The following is a 24,320-nucleotide window of genomic DNA, read 5'->3' on the forward strand; positions in this document are numbered from 1 at the left end:
ATCCCAGATTCTTCGTGTATACCCTAGTGGTATGTATAATGTCTCTCAGAAACCTTAGCCTATATGTCGCTTATATAAAAATTAGAAAAAGATGCCCTTTCTCTGGAAAGGTTAGCAACTCATGGATTGGTAAGCAGGGCACTAGCTGATTTCTCTGCCCTTAGCCAGGTGCCCTGGAGCGGGGCCCAATGTGTATGCCACTTCATGGTGGTTCTGGTTTCCCAAAGGCTTAGTCCTGCAAAAAATTGCATGCCAAAGAACTTCACTAAAAAATGTGTTCAACATGTTGCTCTGAAACATCTGCATTAGTATCATTTTATTGGTTTGGGGCTTTCCATGAGACTTTCTCCCCAAACAACAAAGAGCCTTACAGATCTATGACTAAATTGGCTCACAGAGTGGTTCCTTCTAGAACAAAAAGAAGATCTGCCTCCAGGAAAATTCCAGCTCTTATCCTAGACACAGAAATTACTGATCACTCTGAAAGGATAGATCCCAATTCCAATGGGAACATTTTTTTAATTGGGAGAAACTCTCACAACCTTCTATAGGCTACACAAAATCTTTTTTTCCTCTGTCCTGGTTCTTGCTTTAGTCCTCAGCTATCAAGATTGGAGCTCATTCTGCTAGATAGAAAGACATAAACTAAAAGTCACACTTTAAGAAGTCTTGTGCTAATGCTTTAGTGTTTGTATGTGTATACATCCTTATTTACCTGGTTTTTGTTTGTTTGTTTGTTTGTTTGTTTATAAAAGCACTTCTGGGGCGTTACATAACGGTAGAGGGATCAATGCAACAAGAAGAACTAACTACCCTAAATATATATGTACCAATATAGGAGTACCCAGTTTCATAAAACAAGTTCTTAGAGACCTACAAAGAGACTTAGACTCCCACATAGTAGTAATGGGGAACTTTAACACCCCACTGTCAATATTAGACAGATCAATTAACAGATTGATTAGTTAATTAAGAAAAACTAACAAAGATATTCAGGACTCAAACTCAGTTCTGGACCAAGTGGTCCTAATAGACATCTACAGAACTCTCCACCCCAAATCAACAGAATATACGTTTTTCTCATTATCACATAGCACTTATTATAAAATTGACCACATAATTGGAAGTAAAACACTCCTCAGCAAATGGAAAAGAACAGAAATCATAACAAACAGTCTCTCAGACCACAGTGCAATCAAATTAGAACTCAGGATTAAGAAACTCACTCAAAACCACACAACTACATGGAAATTGAACAACTTGCTCCTGAATGACTACTGGGTAAATAACAAAATTAAGACAGAAATAAAAAAGTTTTCTGAAACTAATGAGAACAAAGAGACAATGTACCAGAATCTCTGGGACACAGCTAAACCAGTGTTAAGGGGGAAATTTATAGCACTAAATGCCCACATCAGAAAGCTGGAAAGAGCTGAAATTGACACATTAACATCACAATTAAAAGAACTAGAGAAGCAAGAACAAACAAATTCAAAAGCTAGCAGAATACAAGAAATAACTAAGATCAGAGCAGAACTGAAGGAGATAGAGAAACAAAAAACTCTTTTAAAAAAATCAATGAATGCAGGGGCTGGATTTTTGAAAAGATTAACAAAATAGACTGCTAGCTAGACTAACAAAGAAGAAAAGAGAGAAGAATCAAATATACCCAATAAAAAATGATAAAGGGGATATCACTACTGATCCCACAAAAATACAAACTACCATCAGAGAATATCAAAAACACCTCTTTGCAAATAAACTAGAAAATCTAGAAGAAATAGAAAAATTCCTGGACACATACATCCTCTCAAGACTAAACCAGGAAGAAGTTGAATCCCTGAATAGACCAATAACAGGCTCTGAAATTGAGGCAGTAATTAATAGCCTACCACCACCACCACCACTACCACCACCACCACCACCACCAACAAAGCCCAGGACCAGATGGATTCACAGCCAAATTCTACCAGAGGTATAAAGAGGAGCTTGTGCCATTCCTTCTGAAACTATTCCACACAATAGAAAAAGAGGGATTCCTCCCTAACTCGTTTTATGAGGCCAACATCATCCTGATACCAAAACCTGGCAGAGACACAACAACAACAACAAAATTTCAGGCCAATATCCCTGATGAACATTGATATGAAAATCCTCAGTAAAATACCAGCAAACTGAATCCAGCAGCACATCAAAAAGCTTATCCACCACGATCAAGTTGGCATCATCCCTGGGATGCAAGGCTGGTCCAACATATGCTAATCAATAAACGTGATGCATGACATAAAGAGAACCAATGACAAAAACCACATGATTATCTCAATAGATGCAGAAAAGGCCTTTGATAAAATTCAACCTCCCTTCATGCTAAAAACTCTCAATAAACTAAGTATTGGTGGAACATATCTCAAAATAATAAGCGTTATTTATGACAAACCCACAGCCTATATCATACTGAATGGGCAAAAACTGGAAGCATTCCCTTTGAAAACCAGCACAAGACAAGGATGTCCTCTCTCACCACTCTTATTCAACATAATATTGGAAGTTCTCGTCAGTGCAATCAGGCAAGAGAAAGAAATAAAGGGTATTCAAATAGAAAGAGAGATAGTCAAATTGTCTCTGCTTGCAGATGACATTATTTTATATTTAGAAAACCACATCTTCTCGGCCCCCAAACACTTTAAACTGATGAGCAACTTCAGCAAACTCTCAGGATACAAAATCAATGTGTGAAAATCCCAAGCATTCCTATACACCAATAGTAGACAGGCAGAGAGCCAAATTTTGAGTGAACTGGCATCAAAATTGCTACAAAGAGAGTACGATACATAGGAATACAACTTACAAGGGACGTGAGTGATGTCTTCAAGGAGAACTACAAATCACTGCTCAAGGAAATAAGAGAGGGCAAAAACAAATAGAAAAAAATTCCATGCTCTTGGATAGGAAGAATCAATATCGTGAAAATGGCCATACCGCTCAAAGTAATTTATAGATTCAATTCTATTCCCATTAAGCTACCATTGACTTTCTTTGCAAAATTAGAAAAAAACTACTTTAAATTTCATATGGAGCCAAAAAAGAGTCAATTTAGTCAAGACAATCCTAAGCAAAAATAACAAAGCTGGAGGCATCATGCTACCTGACTTCATACTATACTACAAGACTACAGTAACCAAAACAGCATGGTACTGGTGCCAAAACAGATATATAGAACAATGGAACAGAACAGAGCCCTCAGAAGTAACACTACACATCTACAACCATCCAATCTTCACTAAACCTGACAAAAACAAGCAGTGGGGAAAGTATTCCCTATTTAATAAATGGTGTTGGGAAAACTGGCTAGCCATATGCAGAAAACTGAAACTGGACCCCTTCCTTACACCTTATACAAAAATTAACTCAAGATGGATTAAAGAATTAATTGTAAAACCCAAAACCATAAAAGCCCTAGAAGAAAATCTAGCCAATACCATTTATGACATAGGCATGGGCAAAGACTTCATGACTAAAACACAAAAAGTAATTGCAACAAAAGCCAAAATTAACAAATGGGTCTAAATAAACTAAAGAGCTTCTGCACAGCAAGATAAACTATCATTAGAGTGAACAAGCAACCTACAGAATGGGAGAAAATTTTTGCAATCTACCCAACTGATAAAGGTCTAACATCCAGACTCTACAAAGAACTTAAACAAATTTACAAGAAAACAAACAAACAAACATAAGAAATCCCATCAAAAATTGGGTGAAGGATATGAACAGGCACTTCTCAAAAGAAGACATTCATGCGGCCAACAAACAAATGAAAAAAAGCTCGTCATCACTGGTCATTAGAGATATGCAAATCAAAACCACAATGAGATACCATTTCGTGCCAGTTAGAATGGTGGTCATTAAAGAGTCAGGAAACAACAGATGCTGGTGAAGCTGTGGAGAAATAGGAACGCTTTTACACTGTTGATGGGAGTGTAAATTAGTTCAACCCCATTGTGGAAGACAGTGTGCCAATTCCCCAAGGATCTAGAACCAGAAATACCATTTGACCCAGCAATCTCATTACCTAGTATATACCCAAAGGAATATAAATCATTCTACTATAAAGACACATGGACATGTATTTTTATTGCAGCACTATTTACAATAGCAAAGACCTGGAACAAACCCAAACGCCCATCAATGACAAATTGGATAACGAAAATGTGGCACATGCACACCATGGAATACTATGCAGCCATAAAAAAGAATGAGTTCATGTCCTTTGCAGGGACATGGATGAAGCTGGAAGCCATCATTCTCAGTAAACTAACACAGAAACAGGAAACCAAACACCGCATGTTCTCACTCAGAAGTGGGAGTTGAACGAGAGCGTGTGAACACAGGGAGGGGAACATCACACACTGGGGCCTGTCAGGGGGTTGGGGGAAAGGGGAGGGAGAGCATTAGAACAAATACCTAATGCATTCGTGGCTTAAAACCTAGATAATGGGTTGATAGGTGCAGCAAACCACCATGGCACATATATGCCTATGGAACAAACCTACACATTCTGCACATGTATCCCAGAACTTAAAGTAAAATTTTTTTTAAAAAGCACTTCTGAAGACATGCTTTTTTAAAAATAAGAAATAGGATATTTATTATTGTGATCTCATTTGTATTTTCTTTTTCTCTGTGAGTATGTTCTACACTGAAGTGAAACTGCATTGGTTATATGTGGATAAGTTTCCAAGGAAGCCGTATTGACACTGAGGAATTATCTCTGCTCTAGTGTGTTGGTCAGATTTTAATTTCAAGCAAAGGCTTTTCAAAAAACTTGTGAAACAAGTATCTAAGGTAAGAAAGGAGCTATTATATACCTAATGGGGATATAATTTGATGGGCTATCGTTTAGAAATTTTAGGTAGGGTGTTAAAGATGAAACTGCTTTGGTGGTTTTTAAAAAGAAAACTATGATAGCATCATACATCTTCTGCCTAGTTATTGAAGGTATTGCAGATGCCATTTATATGAGACCATTTATTTGACTCGAATTTGTTTTGTTATTGTCTTTTTTTCCCATAATACTATTAAATTGGAAATTAAATAGTTCCTTGGATATTCACTTAGGTAGACTGAAGAGTTTGTACCAATATGGAAATATAGGCAAGTTTCTACTGTGGGGATTAAAATAATTGCTCAAATCCAATAATGCATGTGACAGAATGAGCAACCTGTCTTCTTTCCTTGCTTTCCCAAATACCTCCTGAAGAGGGTCATTCAAGGGTGATTACAGGGCTGTAAATTTGTGATGAGATGAGCTTCCAGAGAATGTGTGTGTGTGTGTGTGTGTGTGTGTGTGTGTGTGTTGTGGGAGGGGTGTGTGTGTGTGTGAAAGAGAAAGAGAGCTTGCCACCTAGTGTTGGTGAATACCTTTGAGGTGTGAAAGGCGACACCAATTCCTTACCCCTCTCCACCACCACTATTGTATTCCTATAGTCAATCAAGCCCAGGAAAAGGTGAATGATCAGACACTTTGTGTTTGAGAATCTAAAAAACGTCACTGGCCTGCAAAGGGGAAGGCACTGCTTCTACAAGGAGTGGATGCTAAGGAATTGGAGGCCACGTTGAGTCTGAGAGACTGCTGTGTCTGTGAGTGGAAGCAGGGAGAAACCTTGTCTAAATGGGCATCTGGTCAGTATGGGGCAGTAGCAGAATACAGGGCCTCCCCTGCTGCAGCAGATCAGCCACCATCTTGCCTCTGCGTGCACTTTTTCTACAATAGTAAAAGTTGTCCTGTTATTTAGGGACTACTGTATTGTAGACTGAGAAACCTCAGAATAACATGTGTTGGGGTCACAGGGAATGTTATGAGTCATTCTACAATGATCCCAGTGTCTGAGGGGGTTGAAGAATGGGGTAGCAGGATATCACAGCAGCTCTTAGATCAAGGACAATCATCATCAATCAAAATACACACCTAAGATTTGGGATAGGGAAAGGAACCATACAGACATACAATGCAGGTAAGTCTTTATCACAGAACCTTGCCTTATTGATGGATACAGAAGTGAGGATATGTTATGTGTAATTAATGAAGAAAACAAATAAATACAGCAGTGTTTGTATATTAGTTTTCAATTGCTACATAACAAATCAACACCGGTTTAGCAGTTTCCAAAATACATATTTATTATCTCACAGTTTTTGTCAGTTAGGCATCCACGTGTACCCTCTGCTTAGGATCTCACGAGGCTGAAATTGAGGTGTTGGCTGAGGTCCTGGTTTCATCTGAGACTTGGGGTCCTCTTCCAGGCTCATAGGTTGTTGGCAGTATAGTGACCAAGGGTAATGTTCTCCTTGGCCCCTTGAAGATTTGTTGAAAACTCATAAAAGCCTATTTACAGAAGAAAAGGCATACAAATTTATTTAAAATGTAAGTAAACACGGGAGCCTTCAGAATGGGGGCAATTTTCCATTTTTATGCCTAGGTTCAGCAAATTATGGACAGCTGTGTCAAAATAGGGTTGGTCAAAAAGGGTACAATCAAATGCTGATAAACAGTGGGAAACTCAGCAAGGCCTGTCTTTCTAGGTTCTTCTTGGCTTCTCTGTGCAAGAAGAACGTCTGGGTATGGGACAGAACCCTCTCTAGAATGGAGGTCTTATCATCCACAGTCAAACAAGGTAAGTCAGATAATTTCTTTATGGCCAGTTTTTACATAGACAGGACAGAGGGAAAGTTAGAGGAACATTTTTGGGTTTTATGGCTGCCTTTGGGGAAAAGGAGCTCTGGTTTCTATGGATAGCCTCAGGGGAGAATGGGACTGAGAGACAGGAGGGCAGGAGGTCAGAGAAGAACTTTTTCTTTCCAGGCTACATTTGAGATTTCGTTCTGGGGTATTGTTTTCTGAGCCCCAACAGCAGAATTCAGTTCTTTTAGCTGGAGGACTGCAGCCTTAAGTGGCCCTTTCCACAGTATAGCATTATGTTTCTACAGATCCAACAGGAGAGCATCTGTGCTGCTTTGAATCTCTCAGGGAAGGCCAGCGCCCTCTTATCAAGAGCTCACCTGATTAGATCAGTCCCGATCCGGACAATCTCCCTTTTGATTAACTCAGAGCCAAGTGACTGGGGACCTTCATTACATCTGTGTAATCCCTTCCCCTTTGTTATTCAATGTAACGTAATTACAGGAAAAAAATTTCCTTATATTTATAAATTCCTTACCTGTGAAAAGAGAGGAAATTGTACAGATGATTCCAGGGGCTGCCATCTTGGGGACCATCTCAGGAGGATGCCTAACACAGTTAGAGATGAAAGCAGCTAAAGAATAATGAGTTCTTCTTGGATTCCACAAGGCTTCATTCTAATCCAATTTCCTCAACTAGAAACAACTACAAACTCTACCTGGAGGAGAGTATTGAATGAATTAGTTTGAAAAATAAAGAAAAACAACTTCTCAAAAATGTATGTATAGAGAGCAATCAGGGAAAGGAAAAATAAAAACAGGATAGCACATGGAAGACAACAGAAAAGTTACGCTGCTGAGTCAGGCACAGTTACAAAAGTGGCCTCATTTTTTGCTCTAAGGTTTCTAGCAGCTCAAGAAGGAAACAAGATCACATTCATCCCCTGTATACAAGATACCAGGTGCTTAGTAGAAACCATGTTTTAAAACTCAGGTGGATGTGCAGAACGGTGAAGCCCTCACACTGATGCCCTGTAAGGAACATGATTCTAAAGGCCAAACTGCTACATTTAGTACACAATCCTCTCTCCTTGTTTGATTTTATATAGGAAAAACTTCTAGAAGTAAAACGGGTGGCTTCATACTCTCCTGACTTTTTTTTTTTTTTTTTTGGTGAATATTTCTTAATTTTTACAAAAAGTGAGCAGTAGGGAATTTGAGATTATGTTCTTTAGAAAGATTCTTCCATTTCATTATTCCATTCATTTTCTCCTGATTTGTCAGACCTGTCTTGACTTTTCTTTTCCCCCTTTCTAACCTGGATTCTGTGATCCGGCCACGTGCCAGTATCCTCCAGGGTCTTGCTTTCCCTTGCTCTTCACTGCAGATTCATGGCCTCTGAACTTGGCTAAACCTTCATCTTCTCACATGTTCCTAGTCAGTTCTCACTTACAATTTCCACAAGAAAAAGGAAAAATCACAAATCCTTCCACTCAACAATATTTTGCACTGGAAGTTTTGGGCATATCCTTGCTTATTTATTACGCAAACATAGAGGCACAAATCTATACATAATCTACATTTAGATTTGAATTCTGATATTTAGATTTAAATTAATTAATCAATTAGATTTAAATTAATCTATATTTAGATTTAAATTCTGATATTTGTCAGAATGGAATCATACTACATAAACTCTTTTGCTACCTGGAACTTTCATTTAACACTGGAGAGTTTCCATATCAACAAATGTGGAAAATCATTAGTAATGACTATATGGTATTCTATTATTTTAATGAGATATAATATATTTAACCAAAATTTTGCTTTGGGCTGGGTACAGTGGCTCACACTTGTAATCCCAGCACTTTGGGAGGCCAAGGTAAGCAGATTACTTGAGTCCAGGAGTTCGAGACCAGCCTAGGTAACACAGTGAGACCCGTCTCTACAAAAAATTAAAAAATTAGCTGGACATGATGGTGCTCACCTGCAGTTTCAGCTACTCGGGAGGCTGAGGCAAGGAGAATTGCTTGAACTCAGGAGGTCAAGGCTACAGCGAGCCATGATCATGTAACTGCACTCCAGCATGGGTGACAGAGCAAGACCTTAGCTCAAAAAATTTATTTTTCTTTTTTTTAGAACACTTCCAAGTTTTCTCTATTAAAACAATGTGCACACAAGTCCTATTCTTTGTGCAGTTGTTTTCCTGATAGAATAAATTCCTTGAAGTTGAATAAATGGATCAAAGATATGCACCTTATAAGGATGTTGATACATATTGTCAAATTTTCCTCCAGAAAATTTATACCAATTTACTCCCATGACAGGCTGAATAATAAACCCCCTTCTCCAAAGATGTCCACATCCAAATCCCCAGAACCTGTGAATATGTCACTTTACATTATAAAAGGAACTTCGAAGATATGATTATGTTACGGATTTTGAGATGGGGAGATGATCCCATACTATCTGGGTGGGCCCAGTGTAGTCACAAGGGTTCTTATAAAAGGGAGGCAGGAGGGTCAGAGTCAGAGGGAAACAGGTTGGAGTGATAAAGAGGGGTCGGGAGCCAAGAATCAGGGCAGACTCTAAATGCTGGAAAAGGTGAGGAAATGGGTTCCCCTCTGGAGCCTCCAGAAGAAACACAGCCTGAGCCATCCATTTTAGACTTCTGACTTCGGAACTGTAAGAGAATACATTTGTGTTGCTTTAAGTCATAAAGTTGTCTGTAAATTGTCACAGTGGCAACAGGAAACTAATATAGTCCCCAAAAAAGTATATGACAGTTCTTACTTTTCCACATCCACACCATCACCCTATTGTCATTCCTTTTCATCTGTTGTTTATTCTGAGTAAAAAGTGGCAGCTCATAGTTTCAACTTGTATTTATAGAATATTATTCAATTTGAAAAATTCTCAATGTTTATTTGCCATTTTAATTCCTCCTTTGGTCAGTTGCCCAGTCATATCCTTTATCTGTGTTTCTATTTGAATGCATATTTTCTTCTGCATTAATTTGTAATGGTTTATTATGTACAGAGAATGTCAACTGTTTTGCCATATATGTTGCAATTTTTTTCTGATATTTTATTTATCTCTTGTTTAAAGTGTTTCCTCATATTTAAAAGCATTCCATTTTAATTGTCGTGTTTGGAATGTTCTTCCCTAAATTTATCAAAGTATTTATTTGTATTTTTTTAGTACTTTCATGTTTTTATTTTAAAGATAGCCCAATGCAAGGATGCAGATAAAAGGGAACATTTATACACTGTTGATGAAATGTAAGTTAGTACAACTTCAATGGAAAATGGTATGAAGATTTCTCAAGGAACTAAAAATAGAACAACCACACTATCCAGCAATACTACTACTGGGTACCTACCTATAGGAAAATAAATCATATATTTAAAAGGCACCTGCACTTGTATATTTATTGCGGTACTATTCACAATAGCAAAGATATAGAATCAACTTAAGTGTCCACCAATAGACTATTGGATAAAGAAAATGTGGTATATAAACACAATCATATGCGATGCAGCCATAAAACGAATGAAATCATGTCTTTTGCAGCAATGTGGATGGAACCAGAGGCCATTTACTTAAGTGAAGCAACTCAGACACCGAAAGACAAGTACCACATATTCTGACTTACAAGATAAATAATGTGTACACTTGGAAGTAGAGAGTGGAATGTCAGACAGTGGAGGGTCTGAAGGGTGAAGGGCGTGCGAGGGAGGTGGATGATGAGAAATTACTTAATGGGTACCATGTACATTACTTCAGTGATGGGTACACTAGATGCCTTGACTTCATCACTATGCAATATATAACAAAATTATACTTGTACCCATAAATGTATACAAATTTTAAAAAGTATCCATAAGAGTACACAAATTTTAGAAACTAAAGATAGCCAACACATTTTAAAGTGTGCAAAATATTCATTCGTATGGTTTCATATCCCACATTAGAACTAATCTTTAAGAAAGTCACTTAAATTTTGTTGTAGTGTCAAAGAAGGATACTCAACAGTTATCCAAAGATTATTAAAATACTCCTTCTTCACTATATAGCTGTGTGATTGTGGCTTATTTTTATATTTAAATCTCATAGCTGTTTTCCTCTTCATCCAAATTTCTGGGGCCCCAGTTACTTGTTCTTACTTTTTTTTTTCTTTAGAGGCAGTATTTCACTCCAGGCTGGAGTGGATTAATGCCTAGCTGACTTTTTAAGTTATTTTGGAGAGTGGACAGGGAGAGGAAGTCTTGCTCTGTTGACCAAGGTGGTCTTGAACTTCTGGCCTCAAGAGACCAGCCTCCTGAGTAGCTGGGATTATAGGCACGAGCCACTACTCCTGGCTTGTGAAATTCAAGTTCAATTTTTTGCAAGGCTACTTCTGAGGTGGGATCGTGAACATTCAACAGGAGGTATGTATTACCTGTTTGCCTCTAGGCACCCTATGGAAGAGTCTATCACAGTTTTATTATACTTAATTGCAGTTTTATATGTAGTTGCCTCTCTCCCTCTCAAGGATATAAAGTCTTTGAAGACAGTGCCAGTGTCCTCAGCATCTAGTTAATGTCTGGCACAGTGACCAAATAAATCAAGGAGGCTCCTATGAGATTTATCATGTCATATCACATGATTTTTACCAACCCCTCCAGGAAAGTTAGTTGCAAAATATTTTCTTAAATAATTAAGGGAGATAAGCTGTTGTATTATACCTGTTGGAAAAGCAATTAAAGTTTGGACCACTTCTCTTCCAAAAATGAAAATGAGGGCTTAAAGCAGCTCCTCATGTTCCATTTATTATTAGCCAGATAGCAAAAATATCTCTCTTAAAACTGCTGCTGGTTTGGGGCAATCTATCTGTTCATATAGCCAAGGACCATTTCGACATATGAGGAAACTGAGTTTCAGAGAGGTTTGATCACTTACCTTAAGGCACACAGCTAATACTTGGTAGAGCTTAGGGCTTAGATCCAGGTCTTCAGACTCTAATTACAAGGCTTTTTTTTCCAGGATATTGAGTGGCTACTGAGTGGCTCCCATATTAGGTGGGCTTTAACAAATGATAAGGCACAAATACTAGTCTCCTTTCAACCCTGGAGTAAAGATCATCAAATCTACCTGCAGGGCTAGATAATTCTGAGCAAAGAGAAGCCCCAAAATAAAAATAATAATCAGGCAACAGGAGTTTCTCAAGGCTGTGGCAATGAGCAAAAAGCCCCTCAACTTGATTCTTTGTTTTAAGAGAGAAAAAAAGAAGTGATTCAAAAATCTGTCATTGTAAAAAGCCTCAAAATTTTAACCTGCTGGCTGTCCTTGGCTGTGGGGGCAGCCTGGGCTGCATAGCAGTGGAATCCCTCCCTCAGTAGCTGGGCTTCATGCCTGAGCACCTGCCAGCACTCACTTCACACATAAACTGACTGCGTTGCCACATAGGATACTTGAACGGGGTCTCGTGTCCTTACTTGAGGTAGAAACTACTAAATCAGGATCCTCCCTCTGGCTGCACTAGTGGGAGCTCTGCGAAAATCATCTCAATGGATCCTGAAGCATTCCAGATTTGGCTGCCAAAGCTTATCCTGAATAGTTTCGTTAGCTTGCAATCATGAGAAGCCAAACCACTCCAAGTGTAAAGGCCAACAAAGACAGCTCTCTGACTTATTCTCCAGAGGCTCCTAGTAATGCTTCAATCATTTAAAAAAAACAGTGGCACCCTCACATTTGGACCAGGCCATATCATGATCTGAGTACATGATACTTGAGGGAGAATACAGCGAATGCTAAAAGAACAAACCAAAACTGAAAAACAAACTCAGTCTGGAGGTTTTCAAGAGGGTTCAGTGTGACATTAAACCAGAATCACAACGAGTGCCATGAGGAAGTACACTCCACGTAACTTTCCTCTATACTCTTCAGCTATTAGCTTTTCTAGAACCCAAACTTTAAAAGCCTTCAGTTTTTTTATGCACAGGTTGGGTATCTGAGTTGTTTGAGAATGGGTAACACAAGACAATAATGTATGTTAAACAGCTTTGTCTCCACTAAGGAACTCCTCTGAACTCCTGGAGTCAGGCACTTCTTTCATTGTGGCCTCATTATCATCTGGTTTGTATAATGTTGTGCTATCATCCATACTGCACAGAGGTTACACAGGTGTAGCTAGTGGTTATGTCACCCTCAGAAAAAGCAGGACTCATGTGTTATTCTTCTCTGTTGACCTGCAGCTAGAACAATGCCTGGCGCTTAAGAAGTATGTGTTGAATGAATGCTGTTACCTCTACTGAACTACTTTATACACGTGATTTCTTCTTCTATCACTTCTGCTTCCATGAATCTGATTAGTTTTAGAGAACAGGAAACTTCCTAAAGTAATTTTCACTGAATTACTGAAGAATAGTACTCATCACAAAGTTATCTTTTCCACTAAAACAAAAATTACAGACTTATAATATTATAGAACAGTCTAAAATGTGACAGGGAAATCTGAATAGAGGTAAGGTTGGCATTTTTCTTTTCTGGAAATAAATCCAGGTTCATGATTAATACAAACTAGGATAGGGACCAGGACAGTCATCATTGCTTGTCCTGACATTTCCTGAAGGCTGGTTAGTTTCTGAACCACTTCAAGGCTTGGTTTGCTCTCCAGGGCAAGCCAGGGGTCAGCTGAGGAATCCTGCCCTAAAAACAACTTTCTTCGGATAATTCTTCTGGGGCAGCTCTGAACCAGAGCTCCCTAATCAGGGCAAAGAAGTTTCATGTCACATCCTAATGCCAAGAGAATTCCTGGAATGTTGGACTGAGAAAGTGTGGTCGCTGGGCTTGGTGGTAACTTCATGGTAGATAAATAGCAGCCACCGTGGATTCAAGTGGGGAAGTGGTGGCACAGCGCTAGATGTCACCATCCTTGACTCCATTGCTTCACATTGTGGAAAAAGTTTGTTACATATGGATCTTAATCATTTCAGCCTTGAGGAGTGCAGAGATGAAATTTCCCACAGAATACTTCAAATTCACATTCCCTTGTCAAAAATAATCCATGTAATTTTCACAAAGAAATGACTGGGAGCTGAGAACAATAATGTATCCTAGTACAAATCCTTCTCAATGTGCCCTTGGGAGGTCTGGCTGAATGCAATCCCCAGAGAAGCCTTCACTATGGAGCCAGTTCTTAAAGTCAATTGTTGCCTATTTGATTGATTCGTTGATTGCACCAGCCACGGACCTGTGCATGGCAATGGGGGAGTTGCTCTTTGGCAGTCAAGGGGAATAATAAGAGGAAAGCTGCCAGGATAAGGCATCTGGCAGAACTTGTTGAAACTCTATTTCTAGAACTTGGAATGCACGTTGACCTCAAAGGCACCAATTCCTCTTAGTGCCCTTAAGAGGAATTGTTTGTAATCTTTGACCCAGTATGACCTATGCAGGTACTACACTCCAGCATATTTCAGATATTTCCTTTCCACATGCTGAGGTGGGAGGATCGCTTGAAGCAAGAAGCTTGAGACCAGCCTGGGCAACCAAGTGAGACCCCCGTTTCTACAAACAAACAAACAAAATTAGCCAGGGATGGTGGTGTGCACCTCTAATCCTACCTACTCGGGAGGCTCAGGTAGGAGGATCGCTTGAGCCCAGGAGTTCAAGGCCACAGTGAGCTATGATCATGCCACTGCATTTCAGCATGGGTGACAGAGTGAGAGCCTTTAAAAAAAAAAAAGCAGAGTATTGACAATGTCAGTTTTGACTTTGAAATGAGTCACATAAGTATCACATCACATGAGTGCAAGGAACACGGACATGCTTCTTCAGCTGCTGCACACGAGCCTTACTTTAAAAACATTCATGTGTAGCCTTGACTGTCTTTCGCTTTCTTCACACTTCAATACTTGACTCCAAACATGTGATTAGTTCTCTGGCAGATACTTCTGCTTGATTCCAAATTATATCTCTAGAATGGCATTTTTTTTTCTTAGCAGCTCTTACCAGCTGCTAGTAAGCATGCATAAGAGATAACAGGGAACAAGGATGAAAGTTATTTGTGCTAATTCTCATGAGAATGGAAGAAAGCCACCTTACCGCTTAGGACTGCATGAAAAGAAGAAATGCTGAATAAAACAAGTCAAATGCACAGAGCAGAAGTTTCATAAATTTTATGACAACAATTTAATGTAAGAATTATTGTAAGACTCATCAACAAAAAATCAGGCTGAATTGAATTGAATTGAATTGAATTGAATTTGGTTACTGAATTGAGCTAACACTTGTTGCAATTTCTTCCACTTTCTCTGAACTCCTTAGAGTCTGCACTAAGATTGCAGGTGATCTCTTATTTTCTTTTATCCTCTACCTCCTCTACCAAAAGTTGTCCATACTATCAAGAATGAAGCCCATGCAATCTCTGGGGACAAATCCCAGCCGACACTCATAAATTTTGTATATGGGAGGTCTACAGAGGGAGCAAAGGGATTTTTTCACAACTTTTCCCAAGTTCACAGAGAACTGACACACTATTTTTAGGAGAACTTCATCTTTTTGAGAGATCAGATTTTTCCATCTAAGAACCAGTCTCAACAGAAAGGCTTGGACTTCTTGAGAAGTCTTCTAATGTCTCAAAGTAGCAAATGTAATGGGCAAATTCATGTACCTTCAGAATTCATGTAGGTGATAGTCTGATATTTCTTTTCTTTTTGTTTCCTGAAGACAAATGTCTTTTAAAATATTAACTCATCTATACAAACCTGACTATATGAAAAGAATATTTAATCTGTAAAATATATTATGAAGAGTATAGCAGCTGCCTCCAATGTTATCAGAGTATAATTGATTTTAATTATTTAGATATTTCAGGTTTTACTTCCTGGATGATTAGGAGGGAACTAATGTTTGCATGGAAAATGAGTGTGGGCCCAGAAGTAGATAAAGGAAGTGAATGGAGAGCCTTCAATAGTTCTCTAGGTTGTGAGAAGCTGCTGACTATTCAATAAGGAGGTCAGTTCTACCTGTGCAGTGGTCCTGGTTCTGCCCTTTTCTTTCCACTGCCCCAAATAAGTCATCATTACCTCTTGCTGGACTGTTGTGATAGTCATCTATCTGGCCTTCCAGGATCTTTTATCTCCTGTCTTGAATCAATCCTGTATCAATCATTTATCCAAGAAATATGAAACAAACATCTACTTTGTAGGTAGTAGGGTTTTTAAAGTGCTGTCACAGGGCTCTTTAGAGGACTCTTTAGAGGGATTTCAAACACTATCACAGAGATCTTTGGAGGGAAAAGGCTTTAAGGTACACCCATTCAATTGACTTTTTGTTTTTTTGAGATGGAGTCTTGCTCTGTTGCCCAGGCTGGAGTGCAGTGGCGTAATCTTGGCTCACTGCAAGCTCTGCCTCCCGGTTCATGCCATTCTCCTGCCTCAGCCTCCCAAGTAGCTGGGACTACAGACTCCTGCCACCACACCCAGCTATTTTTTAAAAAATTATTATTATTTTTAGTAGAGAAGGGGTTTCGCTGTGTTAGCCAGGACGGTCTCGATCTCCTCACCTCGTGATCTGCTTGCCTCGGCCTCCCAAAGTGCTGGGATTACAGGCGTGAGCCACAGCGCCCGGCCCTGAATTGACTTTTAAAGGCAATTACCTAATGGGGTGCTCTGTTTCCCAAATTCTCAGTTGGATCTATGAGTAGGAGTGTGTTGTGTGTGTGCGTGTATATGTGTGTGTGTCCCCTCTAGGTAAGAACCTGATACTACTTTGCTTTTTTCTTCTTTGAAGAAAACAAAAATATTTTCAATTATTTATAAGACTACACTAGTAAGAGCCTGTGATCCATAAAGAGAAATTCAATATCATTGTGTCCTTCTGGTTCCCCATATACCTGCCATCATTTCTCCAGTTAATTTCATAGGATCTAACGACCTTTTTCCTTACTCTTGTCTTTTCAAATTTTATTTTATTTGACATATATTTGTGTCCTTCTTTTTCAAAAACCAGCCTTGAGGATGTTTTCATATATACATATATATGAGAATAATTTTAAAGTTAATCTGGGATGAATTTTATTTCTCCATGTAAATTTATAAAACTGAAAGGCTTTGTTGTATGTTTGTGAATAATGACTAGCAATTTTAAGAATCTTTTTTTGATCTTAAAAGGTTTACTCAATAAGTTGCCTATAATAGATGGCTGTAAGCCTTAGGAGAAATACTTCATTTGTATTCCAAGATTGCGCATTGCCTTATTTCTGTTTGTTGAGAAATGAGAGCTATCTGCTTGGGATCAGCCAAGAGGTACAGTGGAGAGGGCTTGGGGTCTGAAGGAGACTTGGACTTAAATGCAGTGTCAACCTCTGGCTGACTCCATGATCTCCTGGGAGAGGCACTTGAGATCTGGGTGCTTTCCTTTCCTCCTCCATGAAACCTCACAGATTGCTGCTAAGGTAGATGACAACTGCGCTGTGAACCTTGAAATATTCTATGAGACATGCGCTACTTAGGAGAAGGGGTGCCTTGAGACAGTGACGTTCTTGGTAAACTGGTTATCCATTCCTGATAGTAAAGAAATTGAGGCAAGTTCTCCACACTCCTACTTCTTCCTGCCTAGATGAAATAAGTCTCCTTGCAGACATACTCTACAGGTATTGACTACAAGTATTTAATGACTACAAATATTAAAAAGTGCTTTTTAAAAAGCATTAACATCACCCCTCAATCAATTAATTATTGAAGCTAATCGGTAAATCTGAAGAGCCTTTGGTATAAATAGGCAAACATATTTTGGCCACTCTTGGTAATGAATACACCACTTATACACTGGCCACTTTTTCAAGTCTTGTTTTAATTTTTGTCCTTTTGCCTCCCACACTTTTTGACAGAGATATTCACAAGGCAGCCACCAGTATGTAGGATTACTTGATCACTTACACATACTCAAGAAAATGTGCAAAATGTGCAATAAATAAATAAATAAATAAATAGTATTCAACAAAATCGATCTCTTTTTATTTCTTGGAGTTACAATATTCTGGCCTTTAAACAAAATGGTTATTCAATAGATGAAGGAAAATGCACCATTATTACACAAGAAGTAAAACGTGCTGGCTAGACAGAAACTCAAGAGAAAATAAAATCTTTCTTTCTAGCTTTAGAATTGAATCCATGCATTGATCCAACTACAGACTTTCCCAAAGACCTGTGAGGTTTATTAATACAAGATCAGATTCTGGGAATAGTAATTTTTTTAGGACAATGTATACTGCTCTATCGCCATGCTACTTCTCATATTTAAGAGTCATTACATTAATTGTTATTTTTATGTTTAAGCATGTGCAGGCCAACATAATCTTTTCAAATGTAATGTCAGATGAAGTTGTTTTCTTTAAAAATCGACTAGCACATGTTCCCACCTACTTATTTATTTCTGTCTTCTTTCCTCAGTGTGGTGATGTGTTATCTGAGGACATTTTGGTCACCATGAATTCCTTTTCCTTTTTGTCACTCTGACTGCCTGCTTGAATTTCACAAGCTGCTGACTCAGACCACTACTCATCTTCCTTGAAATCTAGCCTTTGCCAACATGCCCAGTTTGGCTATTTTTATAAGCAATGTCAACCAGTTGTTTGAATGGATCAGCCCATTCCATCAAAGGAATTAACCCAGTGACTCCTTAGGCACAAGGAGATGAGAAGGGAGGGGGAACAGGGGAGAAAAGGAACCTAAGCTGAGCAATGCAGAAGTCATTGAATTGTGACTTCCAAGAACTTAAAAATCACTGATTAGTCAGCCACTCTTTGGAGGAAAAAAGTAAGACAAGACTTTTATCCCTGAGGACTTATTTCTAGTATTTGTTCTATAGGAAGAAGTGGAAGTGTCATAGTTTTCAGTCTCTCAGTCATCCCTTTTCTCTTTTATTCCTCTATTTATTCATGCCAATCACGGTGCTGAGAGCTAATGAAGAGTTGAGGTGGGGCAGAGGTGAAGGACATTCTCTTCAGGACATTCCTCACGTGTAAAGGAATGAAACACACAGAAATACAAATTGCCATGGTGGGCAGGTTACCACTGTCTTTACTGCCAGCAGTACACCGGCCCTGGTTGTCCTTCTGTTCCATGAGCCCTTTTTCTGTAAAATGCTTGAAGATCCCGTGTCTCCCACAGTTCTGGACACACAGGAAATGAGCAAAAGAGCTGCTTGTGTTTCATTGGTTTAGTAACAGTGCATGTCTTTTCTCTGTTTATTAAATGAATTTGCTTATATTTAGTTGGTGTATGAGATACTAGACCTTGAAATGTTACAAAGTAATTTTATCTGAATTTAATAGATTTAATATTTTAAAAAATGTCCTCATCTACCACCCCCAAATTAATCATTTTAGTAGTCAGGGGCATCTGTTATATAACACAGTCTTCTCAGCTGCTCAAAGGTCAACAGTTAATGATTGATAGATCAGGAGCATCTCCGAATTTTGAAATCATTGAGTGTGATCCACATAGGTGCTGTGCTTCAGATGACATGCACCCCTAGGCCTCTTCATTTTAAAAATATACTTTTATTTCAAATAAGCATACTACTATTTTAAGTTATTTGTCTTACTAAGACAATATTAACATAAGTTACCAAGTGGTATGAACCTTATGTTGACTTCACATTTGAAAATTTGACATTAACTTGAGCATTTAACAATTCAAAACATTTTCTGGTCACAAGCAAAAAGTTAAATTGGGGTGACAAATTCTAATGAAATAAAGACAATTCACAAAGGTTCCCGTCACAATTCTGTCTTGAGAACAAGGGCACTGCGTAGTTGAATTTCTTGGCTGTAAAGATGAACATGGTGTGACAGCTATGGAATTGGATAAGCCAAGAAAGCCTCGGGGTTAAATAGAAAATCTTGAGGTTCATGAATTCTTTGAAATAAACCATTCTATAAAGGAACAAGGGTTTACTTATTATCCATGTGCACAAAGCTGCCAGGAAGAAGTGTTATGGTCATTTATACCTGTAAATCCCCACAGTGATGGATTTTCCAATGGGTTGACAGATTACTTTTTCCTCTCCAATTAAGATACAAGCACATCCTGTCTTCCATTGTAGGATGGGGCCATCATCCATCTGTGAAGCTGGGCCTCACAATGTCTTACTGGAATAGGAATAACTGCCAAATGAAGTGTTTGAAGAATTTCTTCAGAAAAAACAAATGGTAGCAATGTCATCCTCTCCTGAGGCTAGTTGAGAGGCAGTGAAGCAGGTGTGTTGTGGGGTGACAGATAGGGTAGGGCCTGGAGAGGGCTGGCTGGCCATCCAGAGAGGTCCTCACGAAGAGATGTTTTTCTCAGTGAGCCAATCCACTGCTTTCCAAGGGGATGATCTTAGCCTTGTAAGCTCTCATCTTAGTTCATTTGGGCTACTATAACGAATTATCATTAACCGAGTAGCTTATAAATAACATTTATTTCTCATAGTTCTGGAGGCTGGAAAGTCCAAGATCAAGGTGCCAGCAGATTCAGTGTCTGGTGAGGGCCCACTTTCTCATTCACAGATGATGCCTTCTTGCTGCATCCTCCCATGGTAGAAGGGGCTAGCTAGCTTTCTGGGGCCTCTTTTCTTAAATGCACCAATCACACACATGAGGGCTCTGTCCTCATAATCTAATAATCTCCCCAAAGCCCCATCTCTCAATACTATCCCATTGGAGGTTTGGTTCCAATATATAAATTTTGGGAGACACCAGCATGATGTGGATGATAGTAGCTCTGAAACTCTTTGTAACCCAACTTTCTTTGGACTTAGAGATGAGACCTTTATTTAACAAAACTTACCATGAGGTAGAAACACAGAATGCCAATGTATTAGATTTTAAAGGGAAATGTGACTGTCAAGGAGATCTCACATTTAGGTCAGTCTGACCAGTGCAAACTATGTGAGACATTTACTTTGGGAACCAGGAGAGTTGGTTATGTGAAGATAACATGCAGCAAATGTCAACTCTGACAGTCTGATGTATCCATGACTATAATAGGAATATGCTGGCCAGGGAGCCTGGGTAAATCCATTTCTTGTTGCATGGCTTGGACACACACAATTCAAGTTTGCTTGCAATCTTAATGTGACTTTAAATATCTGTCTTTACTCCAAATTATGCTGGACTTATTTCTTAGCTTAATTCTCAAAGAGCAATCTCACTTTCCTTATTTCCAGGGTTTGAGGACCATCCCTGCTCACCCCCATGGACTGCCTGCAACATGTGTGGTCAAAAAGTAGACCGTTTCTGCGATAGGACAGCAGAGAAACAGCAGAGAAACGTGTCTGTGATACCCACAGTCAAGAGGCACACTTAAAATAGCATCAGATCCTAAAAAAGATAGGAAATGACTGCAGACCAGTGTGCCAGACAGCACATGTATCCTGTGTCCAGGACCCATGGCCACTGTTGGTAGGCCTACCACTGAGGCAAATCCTACCAGGAAGTGGAAGTCATGAAAATAGTTTCTCCACATTCTTTTCTGTGATCTACAGTAAAAACCTCAGGGAGATATTGAGTCATCTGCTGGTTTTTACAGTCCCAATTAAACAAAATTTTCTGCACCTCCCTCTCCTTCCACATTCTTCCCCCTACCCCGTTTCCCTCTTCCCTCTTTTCGTCAATGGAGTGGGGTGGAGGAAGGTAACTGAAGCTAGGTTGGGGATTTGTTCCCAGACCACAGGAATTAGAAACAATTTAACCAAACGTTTAAATTATCAGGATCCTCTTTGTTTGTGGCCTAAGTAAGGATTGCAAAGGGTACCTGTGAAATTTCTCTTTTTCACTTCCCATGTGTTGTTTCCAAAGAAGTTTCATGAAGATACACACAAAAAAATCTTCTAAAATGCTTGTCTTTTCATGTCACACCAAACAGGAATACTGTTGATTACACAGGTAAAACTTGCCTCAAAACATATTTTATAGTCAATATACATTAAATCAAAGCAGAGTATTTTTGGGATCCTTAACACCTAATTATCTTTTTTTTTTTTGTTAATCAGTGCTTTCATGTTTTCTTGAAGCTATTATCAGTTTAGGTGCTTATCACTGTGCAAGGCAATATGATTCTAATCAAGCCAGTAAACATAACTAAGAAGTCCTGTTGCCTGTTGCCAGAGGGCTCGGAGGGTCTTCGCATGCCATTAAGACCCCAGCCTCAACCACTGTCCTGGTTCAAAAGAATTTGGGAATGAGTCAGAATGATGTGAAAGGCAAAAAGCTTTGATTTTAAAAATGAAAGTACACAGTTGAAAGAAAAGTGCAGGCTTGCTGGTGAGAATAAATCACACACAATTAAGTTCGAGTTTTTAATTTTATGGGTGTTTCTTTAATTAAGGGGTGGAATAATCATTCTGGAAAAGGAGAAGATTTCAGGGACTCTCATTACCACACCCTTTCTCCCCTTTTCAGGTTTGCCAGGAAGAGTCATAGATATGTCAACCAGACCAGGATTTTGGCCATTTGTTGTCCCTTCTTTTGAGTTTTCCATTAGCCCATGGTTTCTTTGCCTAGTTCTTGTTTTAGTTGCTGTGCGGGGTTTTCCATCCTCCTGTGACTGCTCAGTGCTATTCCTATCTCAGACCCATCCAGTGCATTATGAAAGCAATATTTGCATACATTTGGAAATACTAAGGTCTCATCTCCAAATTATTGAAATCCATAATTTCAGATCAAACAAACTAAACAGTCATACCCTAGGAAGTCCTGTCTTGTAAGAATAAAGCAGAAGATGCCCGAATAGGAACAGCTCCAGTCTCCAGCTCCCAGCGTGAGTGACGCAGATGGGTGATTTTTGCATTTTCAACTGAGGTACCGGGTTCATCTCACTGGGGCATGTCGGACAGTTGGTGCTGGTCCATGGGTGCAGTCCAACCAGCGAGACCTGAAGCAGGGTGAGGCATCGCCTCACCTGGGAAGCACAAGGGGGAAGGGAATTCCTTTTCCTAGCCAAAGGAAATTGAGACACACAACACCTGGAAAATCGGGTAACTCCCACCCTAATACTGCGCTTTACCAAGGGTCTTAGCAAATGGCACACCAGGAGATTATATCCCACACCTGGCCCGGAGGGTCCCACACCCACGGAGCCTCCTTCATTGCTAGCACAGCAGTCTGAGATCTAACTGCAAGGCGGCAGCGAGGCTGGGGGAGGGGTGCCGCCATTGCTGAGGTTTAAGTAGGTAAACAAAGCCACAGGGAAGCTCAAATTGGGTGGAGCCCACCACAGCTCAAGGAGACCTACTTGCCTCTGTAGACTCCACCTCTGGGGACATGGCATAGCTAAACAAAAAGCAGCAGAAACCTCGGCAGAGGTAAATGTCCCTGTCTGACAGCTTTGAAGAGAGCAGTGGATCTCCCAGCACAGAGGTTGAGATCTGAGAATGGACAGACTGCCTGCTCAAGTAGCCTAATTGGGAGTCACCCCCGACTAGGTGCAGACCGACACCTCACACCTCACATGGCAGGGAACACCCCTGAGACGAAGCTTCCAGAGCAAGAATCAGATAGCAACACTCGCTGTTCAGCATATTCTATCTTCTGCAGCCTCTGCTGCTGATACCCAGGCAAACAGGGTCTGGAGTGGACCTCAAGCAAACTCCAACAGACCTGCAGCTGAGGGTCCTGACTGTTAGAAGGAAAACTAACAAACACAAAGGATACCCACACCAAAACCCCATCAGTATGTCACCATCATCAAAGACCAAAGGTAGATAAAACCACAAAGATGGGGAAAAAGCAGTGCAGAAAAGCTGGAAATTCAAAAAATCAGAGTGCATCTGCCCCTCCAAAGGAACACAGCTCATTGCCAGCGATGGAACAAAACAGGACAAAGAATGACTTTGATGAGCTGAGAGAAGAAGGCTTCAGTTGATCAAACTTCTCAGAGCTAAAGGAGGAACTTTGTAACCAGCACAAAGAAACTAAAAATCTTGAAAAAAGATTTGACGAATGGCTAACTAGAATAACCAATGTAGAGAAGTCCTTAAAAGAACTGATAGAGATGAAAACCATAACACAAGAACTACGTGACAAATGCACAAGCTTCAGTAACTGACTCGATCAATTGGAAGAAAGAGTATCAGAGATGGAAGATCAAATGAATGAAATGAAGTGAGAAGAGAAGTGTAGAGAAAAAAGAATAAAAAGAAATGAACAAAGCCTCCAAGAAATATGGGACTATGTGAAAAGACCAAATCTACATCTGATTGGGGAGCCTGAAAGTGACGGGGAAAATGAAACCAAGTTGGAAAACACTCTGCGGGATATCATCCAGGAGAACATCCCCAACCTAGTAAGGCAGGCCAACATTCAAATTCAGGAAATACAGAGAACACCACAAAGATACTCCATGAGAGGAGCAACTCCAAGACACATAATTGTGAGATTCATCAAAGTTGAAATGAAGGAAAAAATGTTAAGGGCAGCCAGAGAGAAGGCTCGGGTTACCCACAAAGGGAAGCCCAACAGACTAACAGCAGATCTCTCAGCAGAAACTCTCCAAGCCAGAAGAGAGTGGGGGCCAATATTCAACATTCTTAAAGAAAAGAATTTTAAACCCAGAATTTCATATCCAGCCAAACTAAGTTTCATAAGTGAAGGAGAAATAAAATCCTTTACAGACAAG

The 24,320-nt window shown here is 39.5% G+C and overlaps 2 long non-coding RNA genes across 2 annotated transcripts; one reads left to right on the forward strand and one right to left on the reverse strand.

The window, feature by feature from the left end:
* Window positions 1-4,784: 4,784 nt before the first annotated feature.
* Window positions 4,785-7,159, forward strand: LOC105470079 (uncharacterized). The gene is made up of 3 exons (XR_980257.3): window positions 4,785-4,842; window positions 6,580-6,671; window positions 6,985-7,159. It is a non-coding gene; the product is annotated as an uncharacterized lncRNA (long non-coding RNA).
* Window positions 6,209-12,239, reverse strand: LOC105470078 (uncharacterized). The gene is made up of 3 exons (XR_980256.3): window positions 11,617-12,239; window positions 7,215-7,394; window positions 6,209-6,382 (listed from the first exon to the last, which is right to left on the reverse strand). It is a non-coding gene; the product is annotated as an uncharacterized lncRNA (long non-coding RNA).
* Between the last annotated feature and the right edge of the window lie 12,081 nt (window positions 12,240-24,320).

This window comes from Macaca nemestrina, chromosome 10 (assembly GCF_043159975.1).
Source record: "Macaca nemestrina isolate mMacNem1 chromosome 10, mMacNem.hap1, whole genome shotgun sequence".
In the NCBI taxonomy this organism is placed as follows: Eukaryota; Metazoa; Chordata; class Mammalia; order Primates; family Cercopithecidae; genus Macaca; species Macaca nemestrina.